General features: G+C 40.1%; 1 protein-coding gene across 7 annotated transcripts in view; it reads right to left on the bottom strand.

The window, feature by feature from the left end:
* OXR1 (oxidation resistance 1) overlaps positions 1-17,034 on the bottom strand; it is a 304,340-nt gene extending 287,306 nt beyond the window's left edge. For 3 of the 7 annotated variants that reach the window (XM_049821637.1, XM_049821578.1, XM_049821620.1), the window contains exon 1: positions 16,850-16,867. The gene's annotated coding sequence lies outside the window, so the exon portion shown is untranslated. Of the gene's footprint in view, positions 1-15,660; positions 15,680-16,078; positions 16,148-16,810; positions 16,830-16,849 lie in introns of those variants that run through there. The other 4 variants (XM_049821593.1, XM_049821610.1, XM_049821646.1 and 1 more) reach the window with 4 other exon arrangements.
* Between the last annotated feature and the right edge of the window lie 9,904 nt (positions 17,035-26,938).

Here is a 26,938-nt window from a genome sequence, read left to right as displayed (position 1 = left end):
AGCCAGGGCAGCTGACCCAAACTGGCCAAAAGGGTATTCCATACCATGTGATGTCATGCCCAGTACATAAACTGGGAGGAGTTGGCCAAGGAGGGGCACGGATCACTGCTCAGGAACTAACAGGGCATCGGTCAGCAAGTGGTGAGCAATTGCATTGTGCATCACTTGTTTTGTATATTCCAATTCTATTATTATTAGTGTCATTTTAATACTATTATCATTATTAGTTTCTTCTTTTGTGTTCTGTTAAACTGTTCTTATCTCAACCCACAAGTTTTACCTTTTTCCTTCCAATTCTCTCCCCCATCCCACCAGGTGGGGGGGAAGTGAGCGAGTGGCTGCCTGGAGCTTAGTTGCTGGCTGGGGTTAAACAACAATAGACACCGAGAGTATTTGTGAAGGCTGATTTTAAGAAAATAAGGTAATATGCTAAGTGGCTACTTCTCATCCATGGATATAAAGACAAATAGATACCTTCATAGGGCAATTCAAGACCAGAGATCTAATTTAGCTATTAGCTAACTAATGCAGCAATTAAATGATGGAGCCTTGTATATACTGTACTCTGGCATGCAACTTTCTGTCTGATTTCAACAGCCCTAAACACACACAGCTCTTACTGGCTTCAGTAAAGGTCAAAGTATTTTTGAACTTCCAAAAAATCAGTAGGAATTTAGCACTGCAGAAAATGAAGCGTAACAACGACTGAATTCAATTCCACTTCGGAATAGCTTCACCCCCAAGATCTACAACTGCAAAAGAAGTATCAGCACACACTCTCTATGCTGCTTTGGCCTTAGCATTGCAAGAGAGTAGCCAAAAATACGAATCTTTTATTGTGATATTTCTTTTGTTTTCTCTGTTTTCTGGCTAATTACATACTTAGGCATAAAACAGGAGCTAGAAGCACCACACATACTCTTAAGCCATTCTGTTTTGCTTTTATCGCTGTGGATGCTACAAAAAATAGGGTTTTCTTCTTTTGAAGATAATTTATGCCATAATACTTAAATTTTCTTAAAGCCCTAGTTTCTATCTGGTAAAGCTTTAAGTCCATTAAAAAATTCAAAAGAGAAATAGTCTAATTCTTTTGATTTTTCAGAAAAGCTTGAAACTATGAACTCTTACTATTGCTTTCTGAACCTCACTATACTTTACTAATGATGTTTTTTATGAACGATCCTTAAAAACTACTTGGGAGTGAAAACAGCATGGAAACAGAGAAAGGAATTAAATTAACTTTGATGGATTCAGAGGCATTTGCATTATAAAATTAAAGTGCAAGAAGTGCTGAATGACAGCAAATGGTAATTGAAAAGACAGATCTCAGAGAGAGAAACCTCATGGGAAAACATCATGAAAATGGCAAGTACTTCAATTTTAAGATGGAACTAGGATTGTCTATTTGTGAGTGTTGGTAATACCCTAAAATCAACAAGAAGGAAGTTGTGAAACATATGGTGCCTGTATTCGAGCCTCCATTTGCAGAGTTTTAAGGTTTATAAATCCTCATATGGGACATTTCAGCTACAATAAAGAAGAACAAAACTGGACCTAATTATGCCTTTATTAACAAAGTCAATTATACAGTTAATCTTTCTCTAATTAAAACTTAGAACTGGTTTAACATTTTTCCTCACTTTTTCTCCTAAGAAACATGTATTTAATTGCTTCTTCATGTTCTAACTTTTTTTGCAAGTCATTATTAATACTGAAATTAAAATAATTGTATTTCTATATGAAAAACATCCCAAAAGATCAAATAATTCCTTATTTTTTATTATTAAATTCAACTCTCTACATAATGATATCAATAATAACAGTGCTGCTTGCTCAAGTGCTACTAAAATGACACTGGACATTCAGTCCACCATTTAGAAATCTGATTTTTAGGATTACAAGAGTAGAATTGAAATCAGGATTGAACAAAGACATCACTTATTTCCTACTTGTCCATTTCCACTTAAATAGCAGCTTAAAAATCTTTAATTATTCATTCCAAACTAGGAGAGATCATCTCCTTTTTTTTTTCCACTTTGGTACAAAACTTTTTGACAGATCACTCAATGTATGTCAGAAACCTGCCTGCTTTATGTGGCTGTTCTCAGCAGGTTAAAACAGGAGGTGACCAGTACGGGAACCCCCTAGATCTCATTAGCTGAGGAGGAAAGGAGCGGTGGAAGACCAGAGGAGAGCCTGCCCAAAGGAGAGCCTGCCCACACGTGCTTCATCCTCAAGCTTAGCACCAGTTCTTTTTTTAGCCAGAAGGGGCTTATCTTATTACCCTTCTTAGCTGTGATCTCCACACAGAACCAGAGAACATCATCATCCCAGGAAGTACAGGCAGCACACAGGGAACAGCCAATTCAGACACTCTCTTGTGCCTCTCAAATGCCTAACAGGACTGTTGTTAAAGTTCGGCTTTGTGCATCCCATTAATGTAAAATCATACTGTTTCCTTTCTCTTAATTCAGGTAAAATTGATACAGTGTAATAATTAACCCCACACCTACATTTTTTGAAAACCCATACTGCGTTGTTGAACTACAGTTACAAGTCACTTGGTTTTCTGCCTAGCAGGATGCATGCACTAGTTTTTCACCATCATCTGATGCATAATTCAAGGTTTCTACATTTGTGCATAAATAGTTTCAGGTTATCACACCATGACCATTACAAGCAGTTTCCACATAATCTCAGGCTGTCTGCATTATGCATTTTTCCCCACAATATTAAACTGTGGCACCTGCAAAGTGATTCAGGGCATAAGAGGAGTGAGAGTGGCAGAGTATGTTCTTACCAAAATGACAACTTCACCACTAACCCAACAGATATAGGAGGGCACAAATTACCTTCAGCACACTGCGAGTGCAAGCACATATGGGGATGCTCAAGAACAACAGAGCCCTCTGACAGAAACAGAACACCAGCACATAACTGAAATAAAATTTCAACATTTGTCAGAGGTTATTTAAGTAATATTGGTGCAGCCTTACAAATTCTCTATTCATGTAGAAAACTCACTACCACTACTACAGCCTCATAAGAGATGCAGTTGCCTGCACCAATATAATTACAATAGCTTCAGAGTCACAGAGGAAAATCTGGCCCATGCTGATACATTATGCAGAGCATCTATAAAAATGACTTGCTGATGGCATTAAGTAAGAACTATGACCATAGAATTGGAAACATTGTTATTGTCTCCATAATACTAAATTTATCCTTTGTATTACAAATATAGGGAAGTGAAAAAAATAAACACCTTAAAAAGATAATAAGCAATTCAACAACAAAAGATTCTACTATCTACTCATTATTTTTATTCAGGTTGCTCAGTATATGAGCCAATATCACCCAAAAGGTTTGAACTGTGAACTGCAATGTTTCAAGGTCATTCCTTTCCAAACATGAACAGGATTTCAGCAGGAATTAAATTATTTGGAAGAGAATGAAAGGGGTTTTTTGCTCTGTTCCTGTAATCTGTTTATTTTACTGGCAAGCACAATAGAGCTACTTGAAATTTGCAAAACAAAGGAGTAACACAAAATACTACTGTGTAAAAACTTAATTTATGCAAGTTATTTTTCTCCCTACATCTGGCTTGACACCCTGCACAGAACGAACATGAGATATTTGTTCCTATCTATGCTGCAATTAAAGTACTCAAAGACTTGTCTCACAGAGCCAGTTTTCTCTTCCAGTGTCCTCTGACTGCTCCACTCACAGCAATACATTTGCACCCCTTCCATCCATTGTGGTGAACAGCATTTAGGTACCAGCCACATGTAAAAAAAAAAAAAGTCATAAAATCAGTGGTGCTGCACCAGAGAAAGCCTTATGTGCTTTTAAAACTGATTAAGAAAAAAAATACAAATTCATACCTTCCATAGAATGCATGTCCAGTCCATAGCAGCTTAGTTCCACATTACTAATTGGCCAGAAGGAAGAAGACAAAAAATACATATTGACTTAATTTTATTAAATATAAATATAAACATGTAATGTTTGCTTCCCTATTGGTGAACAGAAGGTAGGAACATTCTCCACACATGGCTCAAAGTTGTTAGCAATACACTATCTGACCCTTCACGAACACATGGGAAGAACCTATCTTTTACCACCTGTTGATTTGTAGAGCTGATTAAGGGAAAATTATCCAGCATTTTCCATATGTTAAAACGAAGTCAGCCAAAGTCTGTCTCCCATGGCTCTGTTCTAGACTCTAGACCCTGCTGAAGAAGCTCTTTAAGGGAAGGGTTAAATTTCTTTGTTTCAATGAGGAAGTACTGTTGTTCTGTACAGTTTTATTGGGTTTAGGTCAAATTCATGGTAAAGCATTCCAGCATTAGCATCTGTTAGTAGGAAAGGATCAGAACTAGAACATCCAAACACAAATAACTTGCACAAGGAGGAAAAAAACCCACAAGCTCAGGCATGAATTTCAATGTGGTAGTACTCTGTAACAGACTAAGCCACAGCCTCTGTAATCTCCTATCCCAAGCTCTATTGGTTAATACCTCAATTTAAACTTGGAATTAAATGTTGTTCTTGTAGTTTACCTTTAACCAACTGTACCCAAGTCATGCTTTATGTGACTGGGGTCACAGATTACTATATTTTTTAAAGCATTCTCCCAGTGGTCTCACATAAACTACTTTTTTGCATCAGCATTTTTAAAAAAAAAAAGTGTAAAAATTAGTTTGGCCTATTAGCAATACTAAAATTGCACCCATAATGACTAAATATTCAAGAAAAGCAAAGCATGCAGAGGCAAGCTAGATGATTTATTTGGGGGTGTGGGGAGGAAGAAGTTTTGAGCCAAATGGTCACCTCAAACCCTTTGCTGGGATTCATAATTAGGAGTCATGCACTCTTACAAATACATGAACTTATTATTGCATTGTATAAACGCAAATGCTCATTTGCACAGAGTAAAACTTTTTGTTCAAAGTGATGTACGTATTTTATGGACCTATAAAAGTATCTTCTCTTCAACATCAAGAGCCTAGCTGAGACAAAATCAAAACAAAAGTAACACAAAAGATTATACTTAAAAAAAAGAACAGGAACTTTATCTAAACATCACACGCTAAGGAATGTTCAATACAGTACGATAGTAGTCTTGTCTTAGCTATCATGATCTACCACCCAAATGAAGAAGACTTTCTTGTGTTCCTCCTAACTGCTCTTGCACAGCTCAATAGCTGTGTGTTTGGAGAAAGCATCTTAGAGGCTTATAGTTTGAAGTCCTTCAGGAATAATGTTGCATTTCTCACCCAAGATCAAGAAGTGGACGATTAGTTTGTTTTCTTTGGAGAAAATACTACCATTTTATCTTTCTTTACCTGCTAGAGAGGTATGGTTAACAATGTACCAAGAACAGACTGGAATATGTAATAAGATTGTCATTCAAGTTAGTCGGTTACATGTATCTTAAGCATAAACAAATTTGCAGGCTTCAGATGTGCTGCGGCTCAGAGGTAGCCATAATCGTTAATTTATCACAATTCAATTTTTATTAAATGGAATAGGAATCTTCCTAAACAAGGACACATGACAAAACACTAGTGGTTTAAAATTGCAACAGTCCAGAACTCCAAACAAACTTGAGTAATTTAATCCTGGCATGGAAACTGAATGCTTGATGCACTGAAATTTGTGTGGTGCCACTGTGTAAGCACTGTGGTATAAAATGTCAGCTACAAGCATCTGGAAAACTACAAGCTCCTTATACCAGCTTCACTGCTTCACACCATCTCAGTCTGTATTTCTGTAGATTGGCACAATTCATATTAATTTACCCATCAAAAAGCCATTATCATCACTTTTTTCCAGACAATTCTTTAAAATCCTTCTAATAATCATGCACTTACATAAAGTGACTTAACTCACTTATGCATTAAAGCACATTGGTGACTGCTTTTGCCCTCACACAGGTATAAATCTGGCTCATTTTGTCAAACATGAATTAATTCACCTTGAAAATATTTACAGATCTTTGGAAAAAAAAGAGAGTGCTTGTCATAAGAAGTTATTTAACGCCAACTCCTCATATTATCTAAAGATCTACTGGTTTACATAGAGGTGTGCATTTGGAAAACTAAAAACAGAAAACTGACCTACAACGTGATTGGGTATTAAAAGGAAGAGGAATAAATACAGGAATTGGAAAAAATTTTTTTTTTTTTTTTTTTTTTTTTTAATTTTTATTTTTCCTCCTCTTGGATTGAGTCAGCAAGACACAGGTACTTTTGCCATAGTGAGTTGTAATTAAAATAACTGGAAAGGAAAATTAGAAAGCAGAAAGCAATTAGTAGTTATAAGAGTTTAGAAGAGATGACAGGGATCTTTTGCATGTTTCATGCAGATAGAATGATTTCCTTCCTGTCAATGCCAGCTTTCAGATTTCCTCAAGATTGCAGTTATTTCAGCTGAAGAAGGCCCCGTGGGTTCCAACCAGTGGTCTCTTACATTTCCCAAAGGAGGTCACACAGGGTGACATGCAGTTCTTCCTTTGGGGAGTTCATTTCTACTGCCCATTGCCACGACATCTTACAAAACCTCTGCCTTTGGGTATACCCGAGAAACAAAAGTGGTTAGAAGTAACTCAAGGCATAAAAAGGGATTGGAAAGAGCAGTGATAAGTTTGCATTCTGCCTGTGCTACAGTTTTAGGACATCTCATGTAGGACCCTGAAAACTGGGGAAAACAGAAGGTAGAGAAATTTGGGGAAAATACATATGGGGAAGTAAGAGTATCTTTTCTGGGTATTTCTCAATACGACTGTATGTTTGCAATGCCTCCCCTTTAAAGCTTCAATGAGGTCAAGCCTTATCTCTAGGTACAACCTAAGCCTCGCTCAAAACTTACTGCAACACTGGCTAAGAGCAACGTTAGGAGATGGTGACAGAACTGCAGTGAGACAATTTGGCATTCACTGTGCCATGTTCCTGTGCCAAACTAGATATGCAGATATCCTGTGATTACATTTCATCACCACATCACTCTCCTTCCAAACACTGTGAGCTCCATCCAGCCATGCAGCTTCTCCACCCAGGCAACTTGATCCACTGCCACCACCACTAGGTTCACCCATTCTGCAGACCGTTACATATGTTGCATCCAACAACACTAGCATGTATTAGTCTTCCAGCAGACATGTAACATGATGTTGACACATAGAGCCAAATTTCCCTTATGGAGTGTAAGGAAAAGCACCACACCAAAATCAAGACCACTTGTATCTTAATTCTGTCTCACTTGCTCCCATCTTTCTTTACCTACTCTCCATTATTTACATGCAGCAATGATTATGAGGACTGTTACACAGATCTCTTTTGCTGTGGTCCCATTACCACTACAAGGAGCTTTTCTCCCCTTCAAAGACATCCTAATTCAGAAGGCTGGTTGCAGTTTGATGAGGACGTCAGTAGGTTCCAACCCCTCATATACTGTGGCTGCTATTTTCACGATGTTAAGAACCACGGTCACCAAGCATCTAAACAATATTCTCAAAGAGGATGTACAAACTGCTTCATACAGTTTTCAGCTATGTATTCACACTCAAAGAACAGGAAGGACACTATTTACTGAGTAAGCAGTTAAGTTATCCAGTGTCTAGTCTGATCACAATTGTTCAGTCCATAGCCTTATGGTACTCTGCTTAAGCTCTGCTTGGATGCCGTAAGTACTAATTTCCTCATGAGCCTCTCCAAGGTGATCATCACTACAGTATTAGAGTACTTTGCCAACATTAACGAACTTATCTTCTCACATCATGCTACGTTGTGCAGCTAGTATTATCTTCATTTTACAGATACAGACTTGAAGTATAGAGACTAAAGTTAAATTGAAAAGTCTTCATTTACTTTGGATACCCAGGCAGCTTCAGCGCTAATATTTTAAGTCCACAAGGGTCCAAAATACAAGTTTACATTAATAAATAAAAGGAAGAGGTAAGAGGCTGTGAGGAGGTAGAATAATGAGGTAAAATAGCCTCAGGCTTGCTGAATTACAACAGGACAGGAAAAATTGGAAACTTTGGATTCCTTCTGGACTCTGTAAAGCCTTTGCAAGACATGGACTTGCACGTCTTCCCAGTTGCCTGGTGCCATTCTCATCTTCCCTCAGCCTTACCCCATTACCATCACCACCCTGAGACAACCTCATCCAACCAACACTAAGATTTTGTCCAGGCAGCTCATCCAAGTCCTAATCTGATCCAAAGCCAAGACCTTCTCTCTCACGGTCCCCAGCTCCAAGGAGTTTTTTTGCTTCAGCATTTTTGTCAGAATTCTTGTCATAAGGTTACCTGAACTCCAGGGACATCCCAGTGCCTCAATGCTTTAAAGATGTTAAGAACACAAACAACAAAGAAACTTCAGGACACGCTTTAGTGGGCATGGTAGTGTTGGGTTGACAGCTGGACTCGATGATCTTAAAGGTCTTTTCCAACCTAAGTGATTCTATGAACATATCCAAAATTTCACTTTTTCTTCCCAATCACCACTGCCATAGAGAAGAACTGCAGAAAAGACCAAATGCTGGACAAGTCCTGCTTGACACTGTCGTCTTAGATGTGAGTACTTGCACTCAGCTGAAAAAGTTGTGCCCTCTGGGACCCCTAAACACAGGGATGCTTTGAATGGAAAGCCAGGCCTGGAGGTAGATGCTCAGATGCAATGCAGCACAGTAATACTTAACACCCAACACTTCAGGTACAGTCTGTGGATAAAGTAAGAGCAAGGCTACACTGGGAAAGTACATAAAGCAGCTATTTTGGCAGGGACACCTGAGAAAAAAAATCTTATATTCAGAACCTCAAATTTGATAATCTGTATTAACAATTTCATTTGAAGAAAACATAAAACACATTTTAATTCTGTAAAACTGCCGATTGTGTGTAGGCCTCTAAAACAAGTAAATACACACATGTTCCACTGTAGGAGCTTAAAGTGGGGATACACAACATACAGGAAGACACTGGGAAGTAGTAAACAGAAAAACCAATTGAGCAGTGAAGCTTTAATAAATGTTAGTTCCACTTCAAAACTTCCCTTATAATTTCTTACACATACCTATTCCACTGGTTCCATTTTAAAGGTGTCTAAGTCGTTCACTGCTTCAGGTAAAACTTCAGTGGAGCATAAACTCAGGTTATAAGCTTTCAGGTGAGATAGACCTTAGTGAAAAAAATTATGGGGGGAAAAAAAAAAAAGAGGTATGACAGTTTGCATATGGAAAAGAGTTTCACAGTCAAGTGTTCCACATGGACCAGCTAATTCCTGCTACTATCATCCTTTCTGACATATGGAAAATGCATGCAAAGAAAGACACAATTTATTTTTGCCATGGTGATATACTGATGGCAACAGAAGGTATGAGTGGGACTTCTATCAGTGGTTTAGGTCTATACTTAAAATTAATGCAATTCTTTGAAAAACATTCAAGCAGGAAGTACCACAAGGGTCTCGAGGTTTCATCTAGAAGCAAGACTGACTACTAATGAATTAGTATTAGTCCTATGGCCATAACATTTCACTGCAGGTAGTGTTCATACTAGCTCCAAGAAAAAAAAAAAGTCATAATGCCAAAGAAAATTATTGAAAACTCACAGAGACTAATGATAAGATTCCAAAGGAGAATTAAAGCTAGAAGAAATAAATATATTTTGTTTCCCATTGCATCTGTTTTCCTTGCTATTGCTGTTTGTAGTCCTGGATAAGAGCCGTTTCCTTCCCTAAATGGGATTTAAAAGCTGTTACCACTTCTCTTTTCAGATGCTACAGAAGTGGTGATAATCATTGATTAACCATCTTGGAATGTGCTTGTATAAACAACATGGATGTCCCGGCTTTTTGGTGCAACAAAATCCATAAGACAACTTGGAATTCAACTGCCAGAGATTCAGATGACTGAATAGATTAGGTTTACATCAACAGTATATAAATATCAATTTCTGAAATATAACAGTATTAATAATTTAAAATCACAAAGGAAGTCTAAAGAAGACTCACAAGTGAATCCAATTTCACTGCAGTGACTATAAATACTAACATTTTAGTATGCTCTGTATTATTTATGAAATACGAAGATGATTTATTACTAAGCTTTTGTACAGCTATGGTTACATTAAGGAATAACTAATAGTGTATTTGCTGTTATTTTAGAAGGTGTCTCCATGGAATCTGGTTGTGTTATGCCTTGGGGGAAAAAAAAAGTTCTGACTATAGTATCAAAATCTTATCTTTATGTGCATGTCATATTATATAAAGGTTTCTGGATACTTACTATCTATAGGACTACTTAAGTGAACTGTTTTACCTATGAATTTGTTTCACATTTATGCATCCCAAAAGCATTTTATACAAAGAAGCACAGGACACAGATAATGATTCTTCTCCTCTGTTTCCACAACTCAAGTTCATAGTGAAATGAATGGGAATTGTATACATAAAGCGTCTAGAAAGAAAAGGCGTACCAATTAAGAGCACACTATGTGCTCACATAGTGTATTTTTTTTCCTCCAAATCTGGTGTCTTAATGGGTGAGATCACCCACTGAAAACAGACAAGATGGTTCCTAGTAATCCATCCCAATGACTGCGAGAAGACCTTCCAAAATGGGAGTGTGTACAAATAGCACCACTGAACAAACAAGGTAGCTACACTACCAAGAGGCAATACTTTGTTTTCCAGAGGTATCCTGAGTTTGACACAGAACTGCTACAGTTTTGCTTTCCATGTTCAATAAGAAACACTGTGTGTCCATGATTACACAGATGTCAACTGTGCCTTCACAGGGGTGCAAGGCGTATGTCCCAGGTTGACCCAAAGTGTTACTCTTTAGTCACTGATTGCTGAAGAACGTGTAAACTCTAACAGTGGATCTTATGTGACTAAGGCTCTTACTCACAGACTGAAAAAGTTCCCATCTTGCACAGAAAACGGGCTTACTTTTGCTAACATCAGCTTAAGCTCTGCTTAGAGTGTTCAAAATGTCCTCTTTCATTCGTCTTTCACTGTTGATCACTGATAGATTTACTAGCAAAGTATTAAACAACTTGTACTACTTCACTGTCAAAGATTTCTTTATGTTTCCTCCCTCCTATTAGGGCACTGACTTTTTCTGCCCTCATCATTTTATTTGTGTGTGAAGTTACCATGCATTCAGGAAAAGCTTTTCCATCTAGGACACAGTAGGTAGAACTTCCAACTGACAGAAAAGAGAGTGCCTAGTCTCAGAAATGGAACAGGACTGAAAATACATAAACAGCAAAAGATTTTATGAGCTCAGTCTTATCAAGAGATCTTCATTGATCTATACATACCTTCATAGAAAAAAATATTGGACAATATGTAGCTCTTTGAACAGGCAGATAGTCAGATCTGATAGGTGGAAGTTGAATAAAAACAACACCAAGCTAAAAATAAGTTATTAACAGCAACCATTTAGGCTAATTAGTAACTGAAAAGCTCACAATGGATTTGGATGCATTCACAAGTGTTAAGAGGGGTTTACTCCAAATTTTTAAATGAAGAGTAATTTTTTTTCTAAGTGGTAAGTCTCATTCAACCAAGAATTTACTCAGACTCCACCAGTTTCTATTATATGGGAAGTCATTGCACATGTCCCTCTGGTTTTATAATATCATGGCTGTGCTGGGAGAATCCCCTTGTTCCTTCACAAGTTTTAAGTTTAACTCTCCTTTTCAAATCAGTCCCTCAGGCTTCCAATGTTAGCTATCACTCAGTAAGTACTTTGTTACTTCACCCCTAATCTTGAGGGAGTGCAGGGGGTGGGTGTGCTGAGAGCAGGACCCCCACCATATGGAACAAAAGAGTCCAACAACAGGGTGATAAAGCTAATCAGGACTTCAGTCCAAGCCTGAAAACAACTGGGTCCAGCAAAAAGAAAGTAAAGAGGATACTGGTATACCCTTCATGGCCTCGAGCTATTCAAGGAGGAACTCGCAGAAATATACCTGTCATATAACATCACAGCACACCTTATCCTGCTGCTCAGAATCCCATTTTTTCCTCCCATGTTACCATCCCTGGGCTATGTAGACAACACATTACATTGGCCCCAGAGAAGGTACAATGCTTTGTTTTGTGACAAACGGCATGTTTTGTAACCTGTGTTCAGGACTCTGCTTGGAACTGCATTACAACACACATCCAGCTTCTGAGTAGCTGTCCTCTCTTCCCTTTGCTCCCATGTCCAACCCCATCTCTTTGCATGACTTCTCAATCATCAAATGATAAATATACCTGAGTATATTCCTGAGGAGTGACAAAGTACCAATGGTCCTTTCCCCTCATGCCATTTTAAGAGTTAAGGAGCCAAAACTCCAATTAGTTCTCATTACAATAGCTGTGGAAGATTAACACGGGTTTATATATTTTCTTCCCTACTTCTCTCTTCTTTCTCTGATTTTTTCTTCCTCTCCAAACCCTATTACAGGCAACAGAATAACAAAAATAGCAAATACTCCTTCTATCTCTGTTTTGCTAGAGCAATGTAAGAAAGCAGGAGCAGGAGGTCATCACTTGCTTCAATGTGTAATTGAGAGATACAGGCAGTAACCTTACATACAGGAGAAACTCGCTAATTGTCCTGCTGTAGCCACAGATAAGCTCTCTCTGTGACAGAGGCCTCTGCACAATCTGAAAGATTTTGACCTGCAGATCAAATAACTTCCTGTCTTATAGACTGTATGACACATCCATAACATATCATGAGATATCCAGGAGATACCTTCTCCATATCTATGTCTAATCTTCAGTAAAACTGGTAGAAGCAGATGCTAGAATAAAAGGGTAATTTACAGCTCACTGCTGCAGTACACCATGTAAGCATCTGTTCCTGGCACAAAACACCACCGATGAAATGAAGATAGCAGTGTCTTTTTCAAACACTTGAAGGTCTTCCCCAGGAGCTTCGTAACACGTGCAATTCTTTGCCTATCCCAAACTGCTCCTTCTGCCCCGACAGGAACAGTTCACACACCAAAGGCAGACACCTTACCTTAATGAGTATCTGCTGCAGTAGACAAGGAAGCCATCCTAAATTTAAGTAAATGGCTCTATTAAACAAAAGTATCAGCATCTGAGTGAACCTATTGATGAACACGTAGCAATCTTGTGCTAACCTGACACTCGACCATGCTTGTCATCAGTAACTGTTTGCTTCTGTATGGTTGTCAAATCCCACATGTGTTTCAATAATATGCTTAATTTAAGGTTTTTGTTACTGTAACTTAGGAAACAACAGCAGCTTGCTAAAGGGTGAAGAAGAAATAAGTTACAGTAGCTTATCAACAAAAACAAATGCTAAGAGACCTTCTTGCAAATTAACAGCTGATAGGTAATGCTGACAATCCTAGACTACTGCCTTCAGCTATCAGCCTCAGAGAATGACTCCCCTATGAAAATTTCGTAGGGCATTATTAATGGGGTTTTGGTTTTTTGGTGTTTTGGTTTGGTTTTTAATTAAATTCAACTTTTTTTTTTTTAAAAGTATTTTTACATCTCTTTCCATAGTCCTTTCCCCAAAGTCCTGGGGGATAAGTATATATGATTTCCTATAATGCAAGATGACACACTTTATTTAAAAAAAAAAAAAAAAAAAAAAACAAAAAAAAAACCAAACAAACAAACAAAAAAAAAACAAAAAACAACCCACAACATGGAAGATATTTCCCTAGATTAAGCAAATAATGGAGAAATAATAGTTTTCAAGCAAAGACACGCATGGAGAAAGATTAGAGTTATTTTTCCTGTTAGGCAGAAAAAGGTAACTACGTACAAACACTGCAGCTGCTAACTAGACATTCCAAACAATTAATATGTAACCCCACTGCCACTCAAATAATTTTCTCATTTCCAATAGTTGGGCTCAAACCTGGACAAGAAACAAAGAATCAACTGAGACTCTACAGGCACTATACCACAATGTACATTCTAAGGATATGCTTATATGCTCTATCGGCGTATGCTTTGACTATCAAAGAATGCTTATCTGGTTAGGATGCTGAAATAATTCTATTAATCTGTATGAGCTCTGAAACTATAGTAAGAAGCATTGAAACATCGTAAAACGCAACACAAATAATTAACCAATTTATTACTGTAAGAGCATAAGGAATGGCATTTTTAACACTCAAGACTTTGAAGGCTTCTGATATTTTGAACAATTTTATTTTTTAAATACCTGGTATTATTTCAGCTCAAATGTAATTACAGGAGAAAAATGGCAGGTTGCCATGCACAAAAATTTCCCTCCTTAATTTTCACTACACTGTCAACATAGGTAACACAAGCTGTTCTTTCCTGCTGCATTGGTCTTGTGCAGCAGGCAAAAGGCATCTACTCAAGAATTCATTTTTTTCCCCCATTATTGCATATTCATAAAAATGGAACTGACAGGACAGCAGTTTATTCATGCACAATTCAGATCCCAATGGCACACACACTCACTGGCTTTCAGAAACCCATAGATCAATTGCTATTGTTTGGGTGGGGGGGTGGGGGTCGTGGGGCAGTAGGTGTTCCATTTGGGAGAGGGGAAAAGTTGTAGAGGTACGGAAACAACCACACCTGTCTCCACTACAATAATACTCATTAACAAAACCAAGAATATAAGCAGTAGGGATGGCAAGTTCTGGGGATTTAGCTACTTTAAAGTACATCTAAATTTTGATGAGGCTTAACACGCAGACGTTGAAGCTTATATGAATATTCATCCCCGAGTACTCCACCAAATCTAAGTCAATGTGCAAAGATAATCGTGCCTGTAAGTGTCCAATGCCAGGTCGTTAAAGTAAGAATATCTACCGGGATGGTCTAATGAAAATTAAGACACACTGTCCACCAAGAGCACACCTTACCGGCCCTTGCTTAGTCCAGTTCTTTCACCAGTGACATGCTAAGCAGTAGAATTTTCGTAAGTGACATTCAGTTTCACAGAAAGCTCCTCAAATTCCCCCTTCCCCTATTAATTTATCATTTTAGTTAGCTATCATTTTAGATGGCCATCTTCATGCAACTTTGCAAACAGCAATGAGCCGCCTCTGAACAGGGAAGCGGTTTCCAAAACCTTTCCTCATTTCAGAGCACTGGAAAAGAAATAAACCGAATCATGCCGCTTTCAACACGAAGAACTTTACATCCCGAGTATCAGTGAGACACAGCGTTCAAACCGACTTTGCAGGTGAAAGGAACAACAACAGAATAAGCATTTTTTAAAAATGAATGACAAAATCCTATTTTCAGAGGAAAAAAACCCTCGGGGCATCGCTCGGTATTTGTTTGCTACCGACAGGCAAGTTACCATACCGTACCCCTACTAAACTAAAAGAGCACTCGGAACAAATTGCCACAGGAGGCGGCAAAAACGTATGTCACGACAGTTTCTCTCAGCGAACACTTTCTTCCCTGCGGTACCATCTGCTAAATCAGAAACTCCTTTGAACACCGCAGCCTCGCTAATTCCGACGACGCACTGGCTGCGCGGCTACTTGCTCCCTCTTAAACATCGGTACCGCGCCCTCTCCGCAGGGCGACCGCAGCCCTCCCTCTTCTCCCCGGCGCCGCTCGCAGCCGGCCCGGCCCGGCGCTGGCGGGGGCAGCGCGGCCGCGGGGTCGCCACACGCACCTGAGGAGAAGCGCCCACCCGCCGCCGACCCGCGCAGCGCGGAACCGCCGCGGCGTGGCCGGCCCCAGCCCAGCCGAGCCGAGCCGGCAGGCCGCGGCCCGCGCCTAGGGCGGCGGGACCCCGCAACGCGTGGCCAGCCGCTGCCCTCCGGGCCGGCGGGGCCGGGCGGCGGGCAGCCGAGAAGTTGCGACGGCCCCGGAGCGCCCAGCGAGGCGGCCGGGCGGCCAGGGGCAGCCGGTCGCGCCGCGCGTCCCGCCCGACGCCAGCCCCCCAGGGGCAGGACATGGGGGCGGGGGCGGCACCGAACTCCGAGCCCCTGCCCCGGGCCGCCCCTGCCGCGGGGAGGCGGCACCGAGGCGCCCGCAACCACCCCCCCCGGCCCCGCGGCGGGCACCCCGCGCCCGCGGAGAAACTTACTTTGCGGGCGGCGGCGGGCGGCGGGCGGCGCGGAGCGGGCGCGGAGGGTGTACGGAGCGGAGCGAGCAGCGGCGGCGGCGGCGGCACGCGCCTCCCTCACGCGGCCCCCGGCCGCGCGCCCTCCTTCCCGCCCGGCGAGCGCGGCGCGCGAGCGCAGCCCCGGCGCGGCGGCCGCTGCCGAGCGGGTTCGGACATGCTCAGTCCCCCCGCCGTCGCCGCGCGGAACCTACCACCGCGGGGGGGGGAGGGAGGGAGGAAAGAGGCGGGGGGAGCACGGAGAAATAGGGGGCAGAGCTGGATGCTACCAAGAGGACGAGCTAAAAATAGGCGCCGCAGAAAAGAACAGCTGGAGCTTAAAGGGGCAGAGGCGGCCTCGCTCCCCGCAGGCCCCGGGCAGGGGTTGCCTCCCCGGGGCGGGGGCTGACCTCCCGCCGCGCCGGTCCTGCCCGCGGTGTCGGAGGAGAGGCACCGAAACCGGGGCGATGCCTGCGCGAGCCGCGCCCGGGTCCTGCCCCTGCGGGTACGCCGGGATGCGGCTACTCCCGCCGAAGCGAGCAGGGCTGCACGGTGCGCGGCGCGGCTGCGGGGGGGGGGGGCTCTTGGGAGCGCCTGATGGGGCGGCGGCCGGGCTCTGCCCGCCCCTCGCCTCAGCGCCGGGTCCCTCACCGCAGCGCCGGGCCCCTCGCCTCAGAGCCGGACCCGTCACCCCAGCGCCGGGCTGGGCCGTTTTTACCTCAGGGCCGGGCCGTTTACCGCAGTCCGGGCCATTTACCTCAGGGCCGGGCCACCCCGTGAAGCGGCAGTTTCAGAAATCGGGTCTAGAAAGTGCGGGAGAGGATGCCAAGCGGTATTTTCATGCGGTATGTCTCAGGAGACGTCTCCATCCTGCTCTGAGGTGCTCGGTTGTGTGGACGAGGCTTGAGGAGAAACAAACTCGCACTTCACTTCTCTCCAGCGAAGCCCAGAGAAGTCAGATGAGAATGTGACAGGTCGAAGGCAAGGAGCTCGCAGAACAGCTCCCTAAATATGATTTGCTTGGCTGGCAAGACGAATGACATGATCACACATTCCTTTCACAGACACTACTGTGTTTCAAACCTAAGGGCTGTAGATAACTGCTAGAAATTAAAAGCCCCCTAAGTATTTGTAAATGGGAGTTTCTGATGTGGTTTTTAAGCCGTGTGGCTTACCATTCCCTGACTTCCTGGAAGACCAGTAAGAATAAACATGGCAACACCACATTGCTTTAGATTTATAAACATATTACAAAGCCTAAAAATTATATTACCCTAGCAGGAGTTCAGGGGTTTTGCTGAATTCTGCTTTTACAGATACAGAAAACTGCTGCCGCACAAAGAACAACTTTACACTATGAATACTGAATAAGTTCTCACTCATGAAAGATTATCGAACAACATCTGCATAATGATAACTTGCTACTCTGATGACATCACTTACAATAGTACATACAGTCAAGATTACCGTGTTAGAAAAGTTTCATTTATTTCACTAGACGTGAGACGAAAGCACTGGAAGTTTATCTTAATCTGAACTCTAACACAGCCTTCAAGCAAAAACTGCTGCAGAAAAAAAAGCTCAGTTACATGGGGGTTAGTATAATCAGGAAAGGAAACGTTACTTGTCAGTGATGTCAAATAAAGTGAGAGCAAGGAAGCAATTTCCTTTGCAGACTGACATACAATGGGATAGATTATTAGACAAGATTATGTAGGTAACTCTGCTGCAGTACTTTAAGAAACAAAAGATGATGTCATGAAGATTATAGTATTAAAAAGGGAATGAATCATGTTCACTAATTGTCTCCTCATTTTGTGTTCTCTGTAAGCCATGAGTTACGCTATAGTCTGTAGTCCATGTCTTAACAGCAGCCTTCACAGTGCATATTATAAAAAGTTGTAAGGTATGCAGCATGCGTAACTGTACAAAGTCATGAAAAAAAATAATTATGTAATTCTTTCACCTGGAGCTATTGATCTTGAGATAGACAGCTGGGGAAATAGAAAAGGCAGTTTTCTGAGTGGAGCCTCAGATAGGGGATAACGGAGGACTAATGTATTTCTGGCTGCAGCTGGAGTTCTGCAGGAACAGTAGGCAGCCTCTGGAGAATTTCCTAGAACAGTTTGCACCTTTACCGTCATACAGCTCTAGAGAAATCAGGAGACCGAAAGATGTCCTGAGTCTCAGGAGAGTAGCTTCCAACTGGGAACTCGTACTGTCTAGGGAGCGCAGAACACTGTCCGTCATGGGAACAAATGTCTCTGTTAAAATAAGGGTGAAGAAAACATTTTGTTGTTTTTTTTTTTTTAAGTCTGCATTATCATTCTCTTCAGGGGTAGCTATATTATCATTCTCACATCTTTCTTTGTCTATGAGGAATCTCTTCAGAACTTGTCAAATATAATTGCTTTTACAAGGAGAGAGAAACATATACGGATCTTTCTTACCCAAGCCATGCTGTTGTAAATTGCATGAAATTACAAAAAATTTTGCCTAAGATAGCAAGTTCTCACAATTCCAGCATTCAAAAGACACCATCATCACCCAGATGCAAATTACCAAATTGGACATTAGTAAGTGGTGGCAGCATCTGCTGTGCCAATCAGTCAACTATAAATTATTTAGAGGCAGACACCCATCTGAAGCTGGATGATGTTCCTTTCTCCTTCCAGTTTTGCTCAGCAGAAATATCCGTAGAGTTGCATTTTGTTCCTACACAGCAACAAAGATTTAAATATCTGCTATGCTGCTGTGCCCCTATCAGACAACAGAAGAGGAAGAATTCCTCAGCACGCAGAAGATGTGCAGCTTTGGTCTCCATGAATAGCACAGCACTTTATCAATCTCTCTTCATATTACTTGGGAAGGCTTTAGTAAAATCTTCCTTTTTTAAAATGTGTCTCCTATAATTCCACATTGCTGATGATCTGAGGCTGTGACATACCAGCGACTGGCTCTGGCTCTCAGACTTTCACCTCAGTCCTCTCAGTTTTCTCCTTTCATTGCTATTTTCACTCTTCTCCCTGATAGCAGTTTTCAGATTCTCTCTTCTCTATCCTCTCCTCGTGTAACTCAAAGCTACATTCCAGCACCCTCACCTTTCAAGTTTACTGCTGCCCTAGGCAACTTTGCAGTATAGTCAAGTACATAATCTTCCTGGGTAGTAGGTAGAATATGCATTGATTTGTTGTTGTTGTTGTTGTTGTTTGATTGTTTACAGAACAAAATTCATTTTCAAGGGATATAACTTGGAAATTTTAGTGAAGATGTAAATCAAAGGTAAAGGTTATTTCTTCATGGTTTATGATCCTTTATGTGACCATTTCTTGTACATTCTTTTAAACTAAACACTACAGGGAGAGGGCACCAAACCAAAGTTCATATTATTAGGTACAGGAGAATGGAGAGACATTCAGAGAGAGAATCCAGCTATCGGGCTGGGGGCCAAATGGGAGATATTCTTCAGAGTAGCAGAAAAGCTGGCATGATCAATGTGTATCCAGCTGTGCTCAAGGGAAGAGGAATAATTTTACTAGAAGATACTATCCAACTCACTGCTTTTGAGTTACAGTTAAGAAGCACAAAATAAAATCGGATGACTGGTGCTTCACAGTGCATGAAGAAGCATCCTAATTTTTACTCAATACTATTTCAGGCCTCTAAGCAAAAATAAACTTTGTTTTTCCCCCTCCTTCCTTCCACTGATTTAAATTGCCCCTGAAATTAAACTCCTTCAGAAACAATTGTGAAAGAAAGATGAGGAAAATGAGCCCAACCTGAAACCTGAAAAGATTAGGAGAAAAATACTTAGTATCCAAAACACTGATTAAAAATGTATATGGCATTATTATGATGTATCTGTATCATAATTTTTAATACCCACATCCGATTAGTTCCAAAGTTTACGAAAATGTTTGAGACATTGCAGGGTGACAGGAGGCTTAAGTCCACTGAATTTTAAGAAATGTCAAGGAACTAAAACAGAAAAAAAAGTACAAGAAAGTGGTTGCAGTGGAAGAAAAGGAGTATGTAGGGGCCTCTTGCTGTGGAGAAAGGTGTGGTACAGGGATCGGAAGGGGACCAGCTCCCACGGAACCCCAACTGGCTGGAATTGGGGAAACACCAGAATGGGGATCACAACACGATGGTGGTATGGGGAGTAAAGCAGGGAGCTTTGACACGTGGGAGCAGGAATGTGGGGCACATAAATCTCCCTGCTGTGGAGACTACCTTTGGAGGGAATGGGAATAGAAAGCAAAGGAAGTTTTTATTAGAACAGGAAAATAAGACATAGGGGATTGAGAAATGTGGGGTTCCCGTAGGGAATAACTGGGACTACTACACAGCTTCCCTGAAGTGAAGAGGAAAGAGAAGGAGGCACAAGGCATATGATAGTAAGTTTAGAGAAAATAAATTGTGCTTACATGCAGCTGAACTCAGAGTTGGCAGCTGTAACTCAGTAAAGAGCTCTTGGAGTCATTGTTGACCATTCTCTGAAGTTCTCAGTTCAGTGTGCAGCAGTAGCCAAAAAAGCCAATGAAGTGTTAGACTTTAGCGGAGCAGAGGTAGCGCTTTGCTGCTCTCTGCAACCCTGAAGGACAAAGCTAGAAAAGGTACAGAGAAAGGCAATTGTCATGAGCAAGCAGCTGCCTTGTGAGGGGAAAACAAAAAGTCTGGGACTCTTCAATGTGGAGCAGAGAAGCATGAGGGGGCATATGGCTGAGGTGTACAAAATTGTGAAAGCAGTAGGTAAGACAAAAAGTGGATGAGAATGATTGTTCACCAAATTTCACAGTACTGAGGAAACTCAGTGAAACTATTACAAATATAAAACAGATCAAAGAAAGTACTTGCCTAAACACAGTGAGTAGTAATTTTCTGGAAAGTACTACTCCAAGAGGTTCTGGAGGCAGATCTCATCAGGAGATTCAAAAAGAATTGGCAGAACCTGTAGGCAACAGATGTATAAACAGTAAAAGGAAATGCTGGGGAGCACCTTCAGTATCTGGAATCCAAGAGCTGTGGATCGTGGGACAGTACTAGGTGAACAGACTACGAAAAGTTTAGGCTTATATACTGTCTCCAGATAGTATCTCCTTATGTCACTGCTGGAGGCAGTACACTGGGCTAGAGAATACCTGGGATAAATTCACTTGTTGCAAATTACACTACATATGATCCCCAGGATGGATCACATCCATGCTTTCCACCACAAGTGTGATCTCTGTTAACTATAGAAGAAACTAATGATGTGCTGCTGTGTTATATAGAATTTAAGGATAATGCAGCAAAAAGCCTCTTTAGATTTGATAAACCAAGTTGTTATATAAAAAATCCCACTTTCACTATTAATATTCATTAAGCATGACTGGCAAAGGCCTTTGGAGGTTTGGTTTAAGTAGCTTTCTCTGCACTGGAATTCACAATGGCCAAAATCCTGTCTCCCGTATAAGTCCTGAATACATAGACATCTTGCTAGGGACATTTAGAAGATTCCTAAAGAAGAGTCTAACTGTATCCCACAATCCTTCATAACTGGTGATTGTTACCGTTGAGTATCCACTCTGTTTACCACCCGAGGAGCTCTGCTACCACACACTCCAGAAGAAATGGCCAGTGGATGTGAGTGGTCTGAAAGCCTTGTGTATCCATCCTTCTGAAAGCCATTATCTTTCTGGTATTTCTTCCCTGATCATGTCAAACAGCCTTTTTTGCTGCTGACAGGCCAGTCTGTGTCAGTGGCAGACTGAGCAGCAGGTTTTGGTCCATGAGAGGAAACAAATGACAAACATCATGTTTTCTACAGCCTCCTGTTAGAGGATTCTGAGCAGAGCAGAGCAGAGGGGGTTCGTCCCGCCATTGCTACACAGAAAATGCACTGACGGCAATGCAAGTGTTGCCCAGTGGAGGAGTCTGCATTCCTTCTTTAAAAAAGGCTCTGTTTGTAAGAAACAGAATTGCTAGGAGAAACAACTCAAAATATAGCTGAATTTCAGACAGTGAGTTTCATATTGATTCCTTATTAATGTGAAAGGAAAATAACCTTATACACTCACCTAGGAAGAATACAGAATGTGTTTTTACTCAGAGTAAGTTCAGCATTTCCAGCATTTCAAATTTGTTGGCCATATTCCCCTCAGACATTTTCTTCACTGTAATCAATGTTTTTTTCCCAGACAGTCTGCAGTAATCTACTTTTTACTGCCCTCTGCGGGCTTTGAAGTTTTTTTTCCTTAGACATTGGAATTTAAATATCCATCCCTGACTTCTTTAACTGAGAGCTCTGCCAGGCATTTGGGAGCTTGGAAGTGAACATTTTACTTTAAGGTTGTGCATGTGCTGTTCTCAGTATTGTATAGGAAACTTATTCAGCTCATACATTACTTTTCACACATTATGCAGATTTGCATACGTGATATTAATTTGCTTTGTTTTCAAAGACACCCATAATTGGGCAACGTGTTATGAACACAGTCACAGGCTTATATTATTATGTAAATGTATGAAATGCTTCAGAAAGATCTTCTTAGTACTCTTCAATAGTAAAATAAATCGTAGATCAATTCCAGCCTTCTTTCTGAAGTTTTGCCCCTGTAAAATAGAAAATCATAACTTTATTTAATTATTGTAGGGCATACAAGTTGCAATAGACATTATAAAACCCCAAAATAAATAGAGGATATGGCATCTTTAATGTGGGAAGAAGTGCGTGCGTGGAGCACTCTGCACCAGGAAGCTGCCGGAAGCATCTGTCTCTCAGAGAGCAGCAGTAAGAGCAGAGTGCCATTAGTGCTGCTATTAAAAACAAAAGAGAGAAGTGCAGCATACTACTTTGGGATCAATATTTAATCTAATATGGCCCCTTGATTTCCCTCAGTAATCTCAAACAAGTCATATGGGTGTTTACAAAGGAAGATTAGGCGAGGTCTTTTAGTCAGCAGAGCCAGGCCAGGGGCATGCACTGATGTGATTAAGCCATTGGTTGTCTTCTGTAAATCAATATGAAGACTAGAAGTACGCTGAGATCATCTATGATTGCACAGAAATCATACATCCCACCGTTGTAAAAACTAACAGCCATCAAGGTATGATCATCTTTAAAAGGGGGGCCTCCAATAAACAACAGGGAAAAAAAATGCAGCTGCAAGTTTTCTTTGGAACTAATTAAAAACTTCCCTTCCATGCAATTTCCATGTGGATTCATAAAACAAAACCCATCAGTAAAAAAAATAAATAAAAAATTAAGGTCTTCAATAGCCTTTATAGAAAACCCCAAACTTGCTGAAACTAACGATACCTCACAGGTGCTGTTCTAAGGACAAATAGTTATATGCTCTTAAAAGGAAGACATGTCAGCGTTTGATAGAGCCTTATGAATTTTCATTCAGCTCTGGGAGGTGTGGTTTTTAACCACCTAGAAAACTGGTTCCATCATTAAAAAAAAAAAAAAAAAGACAAAACAGTACAAACTAAACCCAATAGAAAAATAGAAGGGGAATGCTGCTTCTTAAATACTACATTCGATCTCTGCTGTTCTAATTCTGACAGAAAAATACAAAGATGCAGTAAGCCAAAAGGTAAACTACCTCCAAGCTGGTTTAAGAATAAGTGCAAAATTTAAATTAAAGCTACTGGAGAAATTATTTTAGCTAAGCCAAGATCTATATCTATAGCGTATGTGCTATTATATAATGACATATAAGCTACCCAAAAATAGCTGGTCAAGGTCTGTACTTGAAGTTGCATTTCAGTATTTGTATTCAGGCATCATGCAGGGTTAGCACCTAGCAAAAGCAATGTTAAGGAGCATGGAGGATGGTAAAAGGCAAGGAAGGCACTAAAAGGACCATGAAACATTCATGCATTGCACAGTTTGCTGATATATTAATGAATATGAAGGAATCTGGCTACCTGATCAGATGTTCCCCTTAAGTACTTCACTCCTGGAATGACTGCAATAAAATTGCCTTGAGATTTGGTAATTTCACCTTGAGCATAACAGGCATCCTTTTGCATGTTTTGTGTAAGCCTTAAGAAAAACTACCTAGAGTGAAGAGTTAACTACAGCTTCTAGCTGTCATAGGTGTCCTTGGGAGCTTATTGACAAAGCACCAAGGTGATGGAAGTTTTACTGTTGATGCTACAGAAAACCACAGAGGTGGTTTAGGATCAGGAAGATCATAGCCCTGCTTATCTGGTATAGGCAGCATAATAATACCAGTGCACTTCTGTTTGGAGGTAAAAAAAAGGAAAGACTGGACTGCACAACTGATGTGGCTACTATCAAACAATGTAAATACGTCTCAGCTGCTGGAAATTTCTTGTTCAACTCCAGCTTTGTTTGAAGCCGAACTAAAAAAAAAATACATAAACAGACAAGCATAAAAATGCTGAACTAGCTTAAATAAAAATTAAAATCTTCTATCTTTTGATAGAAATTATGTAAGAAAAACCCAAATTAAATAAACCAAAAATGTAGAAAAAAAATTGGAGAAATTTTTAGAAAATAAAACCCCAATATTTCCTTTTATCTGAAAATAAGAAAAAAACCCTCCACCACATTTTTGTCTTGAAATTTCAGAACCTGTTTTCCTTTACTTTAAAATATATATAGGTAATTTTTTACAAATTTCATTTCAGAATTAAAAAGAAATTGATTAAAAATGACATAAGTGAAATATTTCAGATTTTTTCAATTCCATGTTGGAAAGAAAAGTGGAAAAATACAGATCTACTTCCTTTATTCAACCCAATTTTTGAAAGCTTTTTGTCCTGTGCCTGTGTTTTTGATACAATCCTCACAATAAATTTTCCCATTCTATATTTAACATCTGAATGTCCAAACCACTTTTTGCTGCTACTGTGAATTCTTGGCTTCCGTTACATTTTCTTTGCTGAACACTGCAGAGATAAATGACTGCTACTAGTAATGCAGCAAACAGGCCATATCATAATTTTTAAGCAATATTTAAGCCAATACAAACAGGATCTCTGATTGTTTTTCTGTTTGCTTCTTTATTTGTTGCAGCAGAAACCTGCTGGTTTTCAGCAGGCTAGAAACTTCTGGCATCTACTTTCAGGTCCCGTGTTGCAAATAGTTTCTCTTAAAAATGAAGACAAAGCACTTACAAAAACACGGAAAAGGGTTGCAGGTGCATGTTACTGGCTGTTTTTATTGTGAATATTCAAGGATTCTGAGTCACAGTAGATATTTTTAGCTGTGCTTTTAACCACTTTTTCTGCTACATTGCCTAGATGGAAATTATTCTAATAGTGGTTTGATCTCGGTGCTCATTTGAATTTAGATTCTTTGTCAAATAAATTAATCTCTCAAACTTCTTTCAATACACAGATCTCTAGTTATCTGATTCTTGTACCATTAAGCTTGCATGTTCAAAGGTGTATTATTTACACGTCTTAGGACAGAAAGCTCTTTAATTATCTTTTTGGATGTGTAATATACAATTACCCATTGCATTGTTGTAAATTCCAAAAAGGGGGCTGATAGGGCTGATAGAAAGCTCATGAGGTTTCATAAAATAAATACCTGTGTTGCTATTGTTCTTGTATATCTTAAAACATCATATGCTATTTATTGTTGATTCAAATAAGGGTTTTGTACAGGAGGCTGAAGTGTAATTTCTTCTATTATGGGCAAAGTGAAGTCTAAGTTCTATAAGATTTTTAAAATTCTTAGAAAAACATCAGTCCATTTTAGATTTGTGTTCAGTCCTTGCTCATTTGTGAGTTCCAAATGTAGATTGTTATTTTTATCTGTAAAGTGATAACCATGGGGAGTTACCTCCTGATTACATGTTTATTTCTGATTTATTTATTCTGATTAAAGTTTTATTTTAAGAATTATCATATTTGGAGATATTTCAGAACAAACATGTTTGTAGCAAACATATCAGGGGGCAAAAGTCTGAAATGAAAAGTGATGGAAATAAAGACCTAACAGATCTTCTCTATTTCTGATTTCCGTGTGTTCTCACCTAAATTCATAAATATAGCCAACTCACCCATTGATAGTAACGAGTGATGTAAAGTGGAACAGGTATTGCAAGGTTTTATCAGGGACATGGAAGGCTTATGGTGTGAAAAGAGGAAGAACAGTTTGGCTTGTTTAGCTTTGTAAAACAGAGGTTTAGAGGAGAGATTATTAGTTTCCCTAAATACATAAAAGGAATGCTTACTGACAAGAGGAAGAACAACTTCTTTCTCTAAAGGCAAATATTAGTGGGGGAGCAAATTACTATAAATTAGCTATCAGTACATATACAATAAAAATGGGAAGAAGATCCCCTGCATGATAAAACAATAAGATTCAGGAAATTTCATGGAAGGGATTATGTGACCTGTCTGCTTATAATGTCAGGGTCTGAACCCACTGAATGAAGTGGTCTTTCCTGTTCCATGTTTCTGATCTCTTAGCCAGCCTTGGTCAAAAATTGAAGTTCCCAAGAGATTTATCAACACTGGGAAAGGGTTGGGAACTAAATGCATTTGTGATCAAACTTTTATATATGATAACAGCATTGTAAATCAGAAATTTCATTATTATAAATTACAAAGCATACTGGAATCTCTGCACATTTTTATCTTAAAGTTCTAGCTCTCAAGAGAGTTATATTTTGCTACCTCCGGGTATAACTTGTTAGTTTGCTTTTTTGCTTCTTTGTTAAGAAGATGCAAGGATATACATCCTCAAAAGAACATGTGAGCTTTGCAAAGGGTTAAAAAGACCATGTACATAGAAACTGGTGATTTTTCTTTCTTTTTTTTTTTGCAAGTAGTTTATTTACCATCCTAAGACTATTCACAAATTTAACCTTAAATTCTA

Source organism: Accipiter gentilis, chromosome 2 (assembly GCF_929443795.1).
Source record: "Accipiter gentilis chromosome 2, bAccGen1.1, whole genome shotgun sequence".
Lineage (NCBI taxonomy): Eukaryota > Metazoa > Chordata > Aves > Accipitriformes > Accipitridae > Astur > Astur gentilis.
Note: the sequence above shows the minus strand (reverse complement) of the source record. Positions and strands in the feature narration are given on the sequence as shown.